General features: G+C 37.4%; 1 protein-coding gene across 4 annotated transcripts in view; it reads left to right on the top strand.

The window, feature by feature from the left end:
• ASAP1 (ArfGAP with SH3 domain, ankyrin repeat and PH domain 1) overlaps positions 1-14,354 on the top strand; it is a 722,698-nt gene that overhangs the window by 370,414 nt on the left and 337,930 nt on the right. The window lies entirely within an intron of this gene.

The following is a 14,354-nucleotide window of genomic DNA, read 5'->3' as shown; positions in this document are numbered from 1 at the left end:
CTACAAAGCTACAGTCTGGCAGAGGCATATTCATACCGCTGGGGAAGGCTAAAATGTGATTGCACAGCAGCTTAGGGTGACTATAGTTTACTAGTCAACTGGAAATAAAAAGTTACTAATTAGGAAAGAAAACGTTACTAGCCCACTTAATGTTAACGGAACAAGAAAGATTAAATCAAACTTTTCAATTTATTCTGTTTACTAGGGAAGTGCACTCAGATCTTTTGTAAGAATCCGAATGCGGAAGTAAGCAGCCGCTCGTACCCTTCTGATATTTCCATAGCTGGATTGATTCCTGTAAAAGGTTTACACAGATCTTAGAGTGGGGATCTTTTACAGGAATCAGTCCGGCTACGAAACTCACAAAGAATTCGAAAGCGCATCCCTATTATTTACCTCATTCTCTTGAGATCCTTTTAAAAAGTAGTATACTGAGGTAGGTTCAGGAATATGTATGTGTGTTGGGCACTATAGGGCCACCTGTGTTTGCAACAATGTTACCTTCAGTCCTGAGCCTTCCTCAGTATGTTGTTGCAGAAAGGAACTACATAAGACACCAACTATTGCTTGCGTATAATTATGTGTCAAACATCCTCAAATTTATATCAAATTTGTTTGTTCTCTTGGTATCCTTTGTTAAAAGACACCTAGGAAGGCAAAGAAGCTACAGTGCACTACTGGGAGTTAGCTGCTAATATATGGCTGCACACATAGGCCTCTTGTGATTGGTTTACCAGATGTGTTTGGCTAGCTCCCAGTAGTGAGTTTATCACTTCGCTAACTATAACTATAGGCGTACCTCGGAGATATTGCGGGTTTGGTTCCAGACCACCGTAATAAAGCGAATATAGCAATAAAGTGAGTCTCACTATTTGTTTTGTTTCCCAGAGCATATAAAAGTTATATTTACACTTCACTGTAGTATTTTAAGTGTGCATCAGCATTATGTGTAAAAGAAAATAATGTACATACCTGAATTAAAAAATGCTAACTATCATCTGAGCCTTCAGTGAGTCATTATCTTTTTGCTGCTGGTGTGTATATATAGGTGTGTATTTTGTGTTTATGTGTGTATATTTGTGTTTATATGTTTTTGTATGTGTTTTTATGTGTTTATATGTGTTTTTTATGTGTGTATATTTGTGTTTATATGTGTATACCGTATATGTGTTTATGTGTGTATATTTGTGTTTATTTGTGTTTATATGTGTATTCATGTGTATTTATCTATTATTATGTGTATATATGTTGCAAAAATGGCACCAATAGACTTGCTTGACACAGGGTTGCCACAAATCAGTTTGTAAAAAGAGCAATATCTGTGAAGCGCAATAAAACAGGGTATGTCTGTATGTATTTAACCCTTTGCAGACATTTAAACACACAGCAATAGTGCAGTAATAGAATACTTTAACACATCAGAGCACTTTTATGTCACTTTAACATCCGGGTATAGTTATTGTAAGTCTTTTCTTAAACACTTTTTTTCCGTTTTCAAGGTTTCAATAGCTTGACATGCTTAGATGGATTCTGGTGAAAGCCTCTTAGGCAACACGTACAAATCCTCTGCTTGAATCCTACTGATTATGAAGGCAGTTATCTTTTTTTAAGTATCTGCACAAAGCTGCTTGCAGTTTAGGCCTAATTATCTTAGCAAACACTATGCACTGTTCAACTTTTGGTGAGAATGCCAAGTGCATTAGATCTTGAAGGATGACTAATGCAGTATGTACATTTTTATTTTTTCTGTTGCATGGATCAGATGTTGCAGGTCAGTAACCTTTTGTTATAGCACAGTTGATTTTAGTTTATAGTTAATTAGTTTAAAGGGATAGGAAAGTCAAAATTAAACTTGCATGATACCGATAGAAGATGTAATTTTAAGACACTTTTAAATTCACTTCTATTTTCAAATGTGCTTTGTTCTCTTGGTATCCCTTGTTGAAAAAGAATACACATATCCTACAGTAGTGGAAACTGATGCTAATTGGTTCCTGCATACATTTGTCTTTTGTGATTGGCTAACTAGATGTGTTCAACTTGCTGCCAGTAGTGCAATGCTGTTCCTTCAGCAAAAGATAATAAGAGAACAAAGCAAATTGTATAATGGAAGTGGAAAATTGTTTAAAATTGTATGTGCTATCCAAATCATGAAAGAAAAATGTTGGGGTTTCCTGTCCCTTTAAGGGAAACTATCAGGAGCCATAATTCTCTTACACACTGTTAGATTCATATATTGATGATCTTTTATAAAGCCCTGGTTGGACAAGGACTATCAAGGCACATCATCAATCGTCATCTGCCTACCCCGCTCCACCCACTTCCTTCCCCAACCCTATCCCTCCTTATTAGATATTACTCCCCTGTTGCCATGACTCTATCCCTCCTTATTAGATATGACTCCCCTGTTGCCATGACTCTATCCCTCCTTATTAGATATGACTCCCCTGTTGCCATGACTCTATCCCTCCTTATTAGATATGACTCCCCTGTTGCCATGACTCTATCCCTCCTTATTAGATATGACTCCCCTGTTGCCATGACTCTATCCCTCCTTATTAGATATGACTCCCCTGTTGCCATGACTCTATCCCTCCTTATTAGATATGACTCCCCTGTTGCCATGACTCTATCCCTCCTTATTAGATATGACTCCCCTGTTGCCATGACTCTATCCCTAGGACTCCCTGACTCAGTCTGCAGCCTCCCCTTTATTAATAGTCTTCCCGGAAATGTTGTGAAGCATGCATACCTTATTAGCCCAAGACAAACTGGATTACTTTAGAGAGCATCTTGGAGTCATTTGATGATTATCAAACTACTTTAGAAGTCATTTGCACATCATCAGGCTGGTAAAGTCATCTTTTAAGGTAAAACATTCTGGGTGATAACTTCAGAATGATTAGCAGATTACTTTACTGATTACTTCACAAGCATCAACAGCCAGTGAATGCCTCTAGAGTCATTTCATTGAAATATTCTGGCCTATGGCCCCACTTCAGGATGGCTTCTGATGAATAGTCTGGAGTCATCGATTACTTTAGAAGGACTCCAGAAAGATCATCCTTTTTGACTAGAGAGTCCAATAAGATTCTTCAGACCCCTCCTCTACCAGTATACAGAGTTTAACAGATTATATAGCAGTCTCTTCTCAAGCTGCTGTGTGATAGCCAGAAGTAGCTGAAGCATAGACATGAGAGCCCATTCGTCTTAATTTCAGTGGGGCAAGTGATATGGTTCCTGATTGGCCCACCCTCTGCCAATTCCTTTAAAAGAACTTGAGTGCATGGGTGACCAGAGGGTTAAGTAATCAGAAGGGTAATGGTGGGGTTAATTGCTACTTTATACAAGCTTTTCAAGACTTTTGCTTTCTTGTTTATTCTGTTTTTTACTGCATTACAAAGACATTCTAATTTTATCAAAAGTACATTTTTCTCTTGGTGTTATTTGTTGAAGAAAATACCTAACTATACTTTGGGCAAGATTTATCAGGAGGAAAATGTGATCCTGCAACTGATATTGATGAATCAGCGGCTTAAACTGCTGCTTGATAAACTCTCTCGCCAATTTAAAGTTGGCGAATGAAAATCACCCTGGATTCATTTGACTGGGGTAATTGACCAGCCCTACTTTAACACAATTGGTTCCGTGATGGTAGGGGGGGCTGACTTGCACAAGCTTTCACCCATGCAATGTTAAATATGGGGAACAAATGCGCCCCACAATCTGACATCAAATGCGGACAGGTTCACAGACTGATAAATATTGCCTTTGCATGTGTCTTTCTTGTCAATATATAACATTGTTGAAAACCTCTGCTGCCATATAGTGTTCAAAATATGTGCACGCTTAGCCTAACCAAATATGCTCTTCAACAAAGGATACCAGTTGGGCAAAGTAAATTTAATAATAGAAGTAAGTTGGAATATATAGTGCAGATATTTCATGCTCTATCTGAATCATAAAAGTTTGAATTTAAATGTCATGTGGTTTCAGTGTATATTTTTTAGGTAACTGTTACTGCAAATAGACACTGATCCTTTTGTATCCCCCCCCCCCCCCCCCCCCGAGAATTCACCAAAATATCTATTGCCCATTGATACCCGTGACAACACTTTCTGGCCTAAAATTAGGGAAATGTATGTTTTCCTTTGTGAAGTTAATGAAGTGCGGTTCATCACAAGGAAAACACTGCAGCGTATAATCAGTTGTTAAGCAGTTGTGTTAGAGTGAAACATTCTATTCAAGTATCCACAGCGGGTTAAAAGCAATCTCTACACTATCCAGTCTGTAATTAAAACACAAGGTGAGCCCTAGCAATGAAATTCCACTTTTCACATTGCTGCAACACTTAAACTAATAACTTTGGTAATAACTGTAATCAGCCTTTCTATTCTTTGGCCAATTTTTGTGCTGGGGCAAACAGCATATTAAAACAGCAAGGGCAGAATTACAGAGCCACAGTATACTGATAAACAATTGATTTTCCTCCCGGTATGTTTTAGTACCTTTTATACTGAAAAATGAGTAAAATTAACTGAATGAATATGACGTATTGCAATGGTATTGACTTTTAGGGCCACATAGTCCAAGTCGGTTGATTTTTTAATCTTTAATGTTCAGATAACCTGTTTGATTTGACCACAAAGCCAGTACCCAAAACTATGTATTAGCCACATCCCAAATATAAATACAACTACTGCAAATAATGAAACCAAATATAACTCCAGGGTGGCTAGGGTTACCAGGCAACTAGTATTTGACAGGACTGTCCTGTTTTTTGATAGGCTGAACACTTAAATGACAAATTTTTTTAAAAGATCTTGTAAAAAGAGTGGCTACTGCATTTTAAAGGCATTCTGTGCCTCTATACTCCTTGTATTATTGACTTCCAAGCAGACTAGACACAGTTAATATCATATGTGTTACTGACAGTCGTGGGAGGTGTTAAAACATAGTTCATTGGGGTAAATATTCTGCTTTGTGGTTTTTTTTTACTGTTTACAAGAGGAGTGTAAAAACATTGCGTTTGCTTCTGGCAGCCAAGGGTTTGAAATCCCTGCTGTGTATGTGTTATTGGCAAGCAGATAGGTGAAATGTATTTGTGCGTTAATGGCATCTGAGAAAATGAGATCACTGACCAGTTGTGAACATTTATATATAGTTAAGTCAAGAGTGGTGCTTAAAGGGATAGTATAGTCAAAAATAAACTTTCATGATTCAGATAGATCATGCAATTTTAAGCAAATTTCTAATTTACTCCTATCATCAATTTTTCTTCGTTCTCTTGTTATCTTTATTTTAAAAAGCTAGAAAGTAAGCTTAGGAGACGGCCCATTTTGGTTCAGCACCTGGGTAGCGCTTGCTGATTGGATGGCTACATTTATACACCAATCACCAAGCGCTACCCAGGTGCTAAACCCAAAATGGGCCGGCTTCTAAGCTTGCATTACAGTTTTTTCTAAAAATAAAGATACCAAGAGTACAAATTAAAATTGAGAATAGGAGTAAATTAGAAAGTTGCTTAAAATTGCCTGCTCTATCTGAATCATGAAAGTTTAATTTTGACTATACTATCCCTTTAAAGGGACAGTCTAATTAAACATTTTTGCATATTAATACATTTTTTACCTCTGTGATTGTCTTGTATCTAAGCCTCTACATACTGCCCCTTATCTCAGTTCTTTTGACATACTTGCATTTAAGAATTCCAAAACAATGGTACTGTTTACGATAAAAGTTCTCTTTATTAGGACAAGTTAAAACAAAGTTGCTCACGTGCAGTAATATAAAAAATCAAAAACACTACTTAAAGGCCAGTCTGACATGTTTCGGCTGTCCGCCTTATTCATAGACTCACTAACTATTGGTCGCCTGTGGAGCTTTATACGCTCCCTCGCAGCCTCATTGGTTGCTAATAAGTGTGCTTGTTAACCCTTTCTATACTGGACGGTTAGAGGTAATATTGTTTGTAATGAAGGTTGCGTTTTCTCTCAAATATATGTATAATAACCTCACACATACATTTCTGCTTGGATTAGTACTATATTTTTTAGGGTCCACTTCCAATCTATGTATTAGTTCATCAACAAGTGTCATCTACTCATAGGATTAATAAAGTTTATCCATTTGCGTGCAATTGTCATTATTTACAATGCGTTTGTGACACTTATATATGAACTATTTGAGAGAAAACGCAACCTTCATTACAAACAATATTACCTCTAACCGTCCAGTATAGAAAGGGTTAACAAGCACACTTATTAGCAACCAATGAGGCTGCGAGGGAGCGTATAAAGCTCCACAGGCGACCAATAGTTAGTGAGTCTATGAATAAGGCGGACAGCCGAAACATGTCAGACTGGCCTTTAAGTAGTGTTTTTGATTTTTTATATTACTGCACGTGAGCAACTTTGTTTTAACTTGTCCTAATAAAGAGAACTTTTATCGTAAACAGTACCATTGTTTTGGAATTCATATATACCCGACCTGGAAGAGGGCCGGTGTGTACTGTAAAAGGGCAATCCAGCCCACCCGAGGGGGCTCCGGGTAAGACAGCACAGAATACACGCCAAGACCGGCTTAACATATAGGAGAGGAGCAACGCTGCCAGCTCGGATAACTCATTCACTGATTGGCCGAAACTAAGCACGTGTGTCGTGACGTCAGACGCCGAAGGGAAATCTCTAAACCACGAGAGAGTGGAATATCAGTGATCCCGGAGGTTTTACGAGACGGTGAGACCAGAACGTAGTGTGTCTATATCGGTCAGAAGAAGAGCAGGTGAGAGTGCATTATATTCCTCATATGCTATATAGAAGCCGTTAGCGGTCGGACATCCAGGACCACGAAGCAATTCACGCCACTGTCTATGAAATTAATCTTCAATCGTTCGTGGCAGGATAACCGGCAAGACCCAGGTAAAAATTATATCAAGTTTATCTTATTGAATATATACTGGGGATTTATATGTGCTGACAATAATAGAGCCTGTAGTGTTGGACTTTGATAGTATAAATTACACAAAGTACGCCTAAGTGAAGCGAAACACAACACCATATTAACGGACAGACATATTTGGAAGCACCAAGGAAAAGTTGTGATTTACACAAATATGGATGACAGACTAACCACGTGCAGTAATTATTATTCCCTAACTAGTCTAGAGGACATAGAGAGGAATAGACCTTCATTGAAGGATACGTTTAATCCTGAGGCTCAGACGAAAGATATATCTGATGTATTTTTAATGATGGAAAGAGCATTGTCTAAAGAATACCAGACATGGTGGGATAAAAGGTCCCTAGAGAAATATATCGATGTAAATATAATACCTAGAGGACTAAGAATCAGAAAATATCCCTCTTTCCAAGTAAGTGAGGATTGGTTCATTAATGAGTGGAATGACATATTAACGGAGTGTTCATTGAGACTAATGAAAGTAATTATAAAATATAAAAATCAGAAATTGGAGGAAACAAGGAAAGTCATAAAAGACATACAAAGAGATTTAAATACTTTTGTTGATCATGAACACTACATACAACTGGACAGTATATTGAAGGCGACAATAGACAACCTCAGAAAGGAGGTAGATAAGTTAAAATATCGTAAGTTCACTAGGGATTCAGAGGACTATGCAAATAATAAAGTTTACCAGTGGAATACATACTTGCCAAGGAGAAATAGGAAACCAAGGAGAAACAACAGAAAAGGCAATACATTGGGAGCGAATAAACAGAACACTGAGCAAGGAAAGAAACAAGTGACATTCTCTGAAACAGACTCTAGTGATGACAATGGTATAAGGGACTTTCTGGACTATGCAACTAGTGGGGGATCATCGGAAGATGAGGGCCCTACCAACACAATTAATGAGAGTACCACGTTAGTTCCATTCAGAACTGATGTAGTCCCCCAACACCCACCTACTGTGAATAATATCCAGAACAAAACAATAGGCATATTGAAAAATGGGGGTAGAGGAAAAGGGAACAGATATACACAAGCATCATGCCCACAACCAACTCCCAATATAGCCATTGCTGAAACACAGGTTTTTCGGGAGGAAGAGGCCAGAGGTCAGGGTGGAGGGGCAGTAGGAGGAAGAGGACGAGGAAAGGAACCCACTATCAAACGAGATCAGTACCCTCTCAGGAGAGGGAAACAGAACAAATACAGAGTATGAGGGTTATCAATCTTTCAAAAATCAATCTAAGTACAGAAGAGTTAAGAGTTTTAGAATTAGGACTCAATTTTGTGCCTTCAGCTGACTTTGACGTTTTTGAAACTCTAATGGATGTGAACAGATTTGTACGTGATCTTACCATCAAGAAATTTTATTTTGATGAACACACTGGAGAGAGTTCTCAAACTACAAAGTCAATGAAGAGGGAACCACATAATGATATTTTTCTAATTAGTGATGCAGTCGACTTTTTAACACTCAGTGAATTGGAAAGGGAGAGTGAGACCGATATGACGAGTAAAACAATGCACACAGGATTTAGCAAACCATCTACTTTTTACCCTACACATTTTAGGGGAGAGATATTGGAGAGTTTCCATAGGAGAGTAGAAGAAGACTTAGTTAAATTAAAAACTAAAAATGACAGACACAGGCAGAACCTTACATACAAGGAAAGACAGGGCCTTAAGAGACTAAAGGAACGTAAAGGTTTGGTCATTAAGAATGCGGACAAGGGAGGCACAATAGTTGTCATGGATGAGTCTGCTTATATAGAGGAGGCCAATAGACAACTAGAAGACAGGGAAGTGTATCAGAGTCTGAAATCTGACCCCACAGTAACATTCCAAAACAGACTCAAAGATCTGTTGGATGATGGACTGGAGGCAGGGGTGATGGACTTGGGCACCTTTGAGTACCTCTTTGTGAAGGAACCAGTGGTACCCATATTTCACCATCTACCCAAGGTGCACAAGTCCATCATCAATGTCAAAGGGAGACCGATAGTCTCAGGAATAGGTTCTGTTTTTGAAAACTTATCAAATTGGATAGAAACACTGCTCCAACCTTTGGTGTGGAAACTACCATCGTTTCTCAAGGACACCAAGCACTTACTTAATATTGTGGAAGAAGTTACCTGGTTGCCAGAATACAACTGGCTAACAGTGGATGTGGTAGGATTATACTCTGCCATTCCACATAGTGAAGGCTTGGTGGCAGTGAGATATATGCTGGATGTGCTGAGTGATTACACCGCGGTGCTTAAAGATTACATTGTACAATCCATAGAGTTTTTACTGAGTCACAATTATTTTGAATTTGGGGGTAAGTACTATCTGCAGAGACGTGGGACGGCCATGGGAGCCAAGTTTGCACCAGCCTATGCAAATCTTTTCATGGGCTGGTGGGAACTATCCCACGTCTTTGCAGATACGAACCCATATAGAGGACAGATTATAGGATACAAACGTTACATAGACGATTTGCTATTCATATGGTCAGGTAATATGACAGAAAGTGACAAATTTGTTGCATACCTTAATGACAACAAGGTTGGCTTGGAGTTTACATCTGTGTTTAACTCCTCCAAAATTGATTATCTAGATGTTACACTAATGGGTGACCGTGAGAAAAAGAAGGTCACAACTAAACTGTATACTAAGCCAATATCAGCAAATTCGCTGATACATGCAAAGAGTTGTCACCCTCGCCACATGCATTACGGCGTGGCAAAAGGACAATTTATTAGGGCGAAACGTAACTGCTCTAATGAATCAGATTACCAGGTGGAAAGTGCAGCATTGTTGGAGAAATTGAGAGCAAGGGGTTATCCGGAAGGACCCATAAATAAAGCGTATAAAGAAGTAGGGTACATATCAAGAGAAACATTGTTACAACCAAAGAGAGCTAACACTGATACCAAGGGAGAAGTCACATTTGTAACAACCTACACTAGTCAATACAAAGAGATTTGTAACATAATAAAGAAGAATCTCCCTATTTTACGAGGAGATGATGTATTGAATAAAGTAATAGACAAGGGCTGTAGATTCACGTCTAGAAGAAATGTAACTATTGGGAATATTATCTCGCCTAGTGCTCTTAGAAGACCAGCCAAGCAAAGTAGTTGGCTAAATTGTAAAGGTCACTACAGATGTGGCACAAGAAGCTGCACGGCGTGCAGTTTCACTATGTGCAGAAAGGTGTTTCAGTCAGCACATACGACAAAGGTCTATGATTGTAAACAATGTACAAATTGTAGAACAGAATTTGTCATATATATGGTAGAGTGTTCAATTTGCAGGGTCCAGTACGTGGGTTGTACCTCACGGGAGGCTAGGAGCAGAATCCGTGAGCACTTGAATGATATTGATAAGGAGAAGTCCACCACTGGTGTGGCTAAACATTTCCTATTTGAACATCAAGGTAAAGTTGAATCATTCAGATGGATGATTATAGATGTTATAAATAAGAAACCAAGAGGAGGTGATAGAGTCAAGGAGCTGTTCCATAGAGAGGCTTATTGGATCTTTACTCTTAACACACGAAGACCAATAGGAATGAATATAGAGAACGATATCATTAATTTTTGGGAGAGAAACAAACACTAAGATAACCTGGTCACACAAACATAACGACCATATCCCACTGTACACTTTAAATCAAGATATATAAAATAACAATATATTGATATTATAAATTAAATCAATCATGAGCCGAGGATACTTTAGTGTAACACTTTGGATACAATGATATAGCTATAGATAGAGTGTTGTAAATTATATGACAGTATTAAATAATGACATTGCACCAATTGTAACCACTAAGGGACAAATACGATTCTAGCCATTGATAAAGTATGGTTGAATTTTCGAATAGAATTAGTGTTATTATTGTAAGTATCCCAATTGTTACATTTTGGTTGTGAGATGGTAACTATAATTGGGTAAATGTAACACTTCCAAATAGTTCATATATAAGTGTCACAAACGCATTGTAAATAATGACAATTGCACGCAAATGGATAAACTTTATTAATCCTATGAGTAGATGACACTTGTTGATGAACTAATACATAGATTGGAAGTGGACCCTAAAAAATATAGTACTAATCCAAGCAGAAATGTATGTGTGAGGTTATTATACATATATTTGAGAGAAAACGCAACCTTCATTACAAACAATATTACCTCTAACCGTCCAGTATAGAAAGGGTTAACAAGCACACTTATTAGCAACCAATGAGGCTGCGAGGGAGCGTATAAAGCTCCACAGGCGACCAATAGTTAGTGAGTCTATGAATAAGGCGGACAGCCGAAACATGTCAGACTGGCCTTTAAGTAGTGTTTTTGATTTTTTATATTACTGCACGTGAGCAACTTTGTTTTAACTTGTCCTAATAAAGAGAACTTTTATCGTAAACAGTACCATTGTTTTGGAATTCATATATACCCGACCTGGAAGAGGGCCGGTGTGTACTGTAAAAGGGCAATCCAGCCCACCCGAGGGGGCTCCGGGTAAGACAGCACAGAATACACGCCAAGACCGGCTTAACATATAGGAGAGGAGCAACGCTGCCAGCTCGGATAACTCATTCACTGATTGGCCGAAACTAAGCACGTGTGTCGTGACGTCAGACGCCGAAGGGAAATCTCTAAACCACGAGAGAGTGGAATATCAGTGATCCCGGAGGTTTTACGAGACGGTGAGACCAGAACGTAGTGTGTCTATATCGGTCAGAAGAAGAGCAGGTGAGAGTGCATTATATTCCTCATATGCTATATAGAAGCCGTTAGCGGTCGGACATCCAGGACCACGAAGCAATTCACGCCACTGTCTATACTTGCATTTAAGCCAATCAGGTCAGAGTGAGCACAATGTTATCTATATGACACACATTAACTAGCGCTGTCTAACTGTGAAAAACTGTCAAAATGGACAAAGATAAGAGATGGCCTTCAACGGTTTAAAAATCATTTTGAGCCTACCTAGGTTTAGCTTTCAAAAAAGAATACAAAGAGAACAAAGCAAATGTGATGTTAAAAGTAAACTGGAAACTTGTTTTAAATTGCATGCCCTATCTAAATCATGAAAATTTTATTTTGACTTGACTGATCCTTTAAGATTGAGCTTTGGAGCAGGGATATTGTCTGACCTCACATAGGTGCTGCAATTTTGACTGTAGCCTTGTCTAAAATGATCCTGCTGGTTTTAAATGATGGTGTTTTAAACTAGATAAGCACATTTTTACATGTGCAAGCCAAATCACAGATACATATACATGCAGTCATTCTGAGTCACAAGGCAAAAATATTATTCTATTCTATACTATGAAATGATTTATCCATTTGCAAAAATAATACATTTTTTGCTCTTATGCTAAACATATGTAATATGTTTTAGAATCCCAGCAAATGCATTTCATAACATTACATCACAAGTTAAAACGAGGGCAAGCAAATTATGAAAATATAGTTTATCTTTCTAAGCAGGAATACGGGATGTATTGAATGAAACCCAGAATCATCTTGGAAAAAAACTGTAACACAAGTGAAATAAATTAACAGATGCATGTGATTTAAAATGGAATGAACAGACCACGGGAAACTGGTTTGTTTATATTTGGTCCAGTTGCCAACGTAAGCCATATTGTGATACAGTTCAAATCCAAATCAGCATATGATCTGAAACATATTGAGTAGAATACACAATAAGGCTCTTTAGAATGTGCAGAAGCAAATAGACCACAAGATTAATAAAGGTCTAGAATAATAAAGAATTTAGCAGCTTTTCTTAAAGGGACACTGAACCCAATTTTTTTCTTTTGTGATTCAGATAGAGCATGCAATTTTAAGCAACTTTCTAATTTACTCCTATTATCAAATTTTCTTCATTCTCTTGGTATGTTTATTTGAAAAGCAAGAATGTAAGTTTAGATGCCGGCCCATTTTTGGTGAACAACCTGGGTTGTCCTTGCTGATTGGACAGAACCAATAAACAAGTGCTGTCCATGGTTCTGAACCAACAATTTGCTGGTTCCTTAGCTTAGATGCCTTCTTTTTCAAATAAAAATAGCAAGAAAACAAAGAAAAATTGATAATAGAAGTAAATTAGAAAGTTGCTTAAAATTGCATGCTTTATCTGATTTATGAAAGAAAATATTGGGGTTTAGTGTCCCTTTAAAGAAATTGATGTTTCCAGAAAAAAAATCATGTTGTGTAATTGATAAGCTCTTTCAATGCATGTTTTTTTAAACCATACAGGTTTGTGAACTAGTAAACTGTTCTTCAGTACATTTGTTCAAAGATTAATACATTAGTGAAACAGATTTATAAACCCAGAAACAGTGAATTAAATTTCTCCTCTTCTTTCTTCTTTGAGATGTGAAAAAGTTTTGAATATGACAGTAAGGTGAATTTTTAGACAACCCTAGAGCCAAAACTACTTTGCCAACCTAAATGATATTTTGCTGGGAAATCTTCAGTGAAGATAGTTTGTTGCTTTGTTTATTTTGTAGCTGCTCAGTAGCACCAAAGATCTAAAACCTTAAAGGGACAGTCAACTCAAAAAAATGAATTGTTTAAAAAGATAGATATTCCCTTTATTACCCATTCCCCAGTTTTGCACAGAAAACCTGGTTATATTAATACACTTTTTTTTTTTTTACCTCTGTGAATACCTTGTATTTTAAACCTCTTCTGACAGCCCCCTGATCAAATTAATTTTTATTTATACTCTATTGACTTGCATTTAAGCCAATTATTGCTGTCTTGTGCACAACCCACGGGCGTGAGCACGTTGTCTATATGGCCCACATGAATTAGCAGTCTCCTGTTATGAAAAGCTAATACAAAAGCATGTGATAAGAGGCTGTCTTTAGTGGCTTAGAAACAGGCAGAAATTTAGAGGTTTAAAGGTTATAAAGTATATTAATATAACAATGTTGGTAGTAATTAGAGTGGAATAATCTATCTTTTTGAACAATACATTTTTGTGTGTTGACTGTCCCTTTAATGTTATTTGAGTTGTTCACACATAGTAGAACATGCAAGCTTCCCAATTTGTTCTTTCATGATTCAGATAGAGCATGCTATTTTATACAACTTTCCAATTTGCTTCCATCACAAAATTGATATTATCTGAAATACTAATAAATTCATGTTATGATGATGTGGGAATAAGCAGATTATTATGGTTTAGCTGTTAGAAAATGTTAGTTATTTTGTGCTTAAGTATGAGACAGACTAAACTGTGTTATGCTGTACATATTTGCGGTATTTTTGTTTTTGGTAGCTATTTGTGTGATACTAAATAAAAGTTTTCTTAAAATATTAGTAATCTTTTAATTATAAAAAGCTAAGTGCGCATCATTCAGCAGCCATATGTA

Source organism: Bombina bombina, chromosome 5 (assembly GCF_027579735.1).
Source record: "Bombina bombina isolate aBomBom1 chromosome 5, aBomBom1.pri, whole genome shotgun sequence".
Taxonomy (NCBI): domain Eukaryota; kingdom Metazoa; phylum Chordata; class Amphibia; order Anura; family Bombinatoridae; genus Bombina; species Bombina bombina.
The sequence above is the reverse complement of the archived record's forward strand: the minus strand, read 5'-3'. Positions and strand labels throughout refer to the sequence as shown.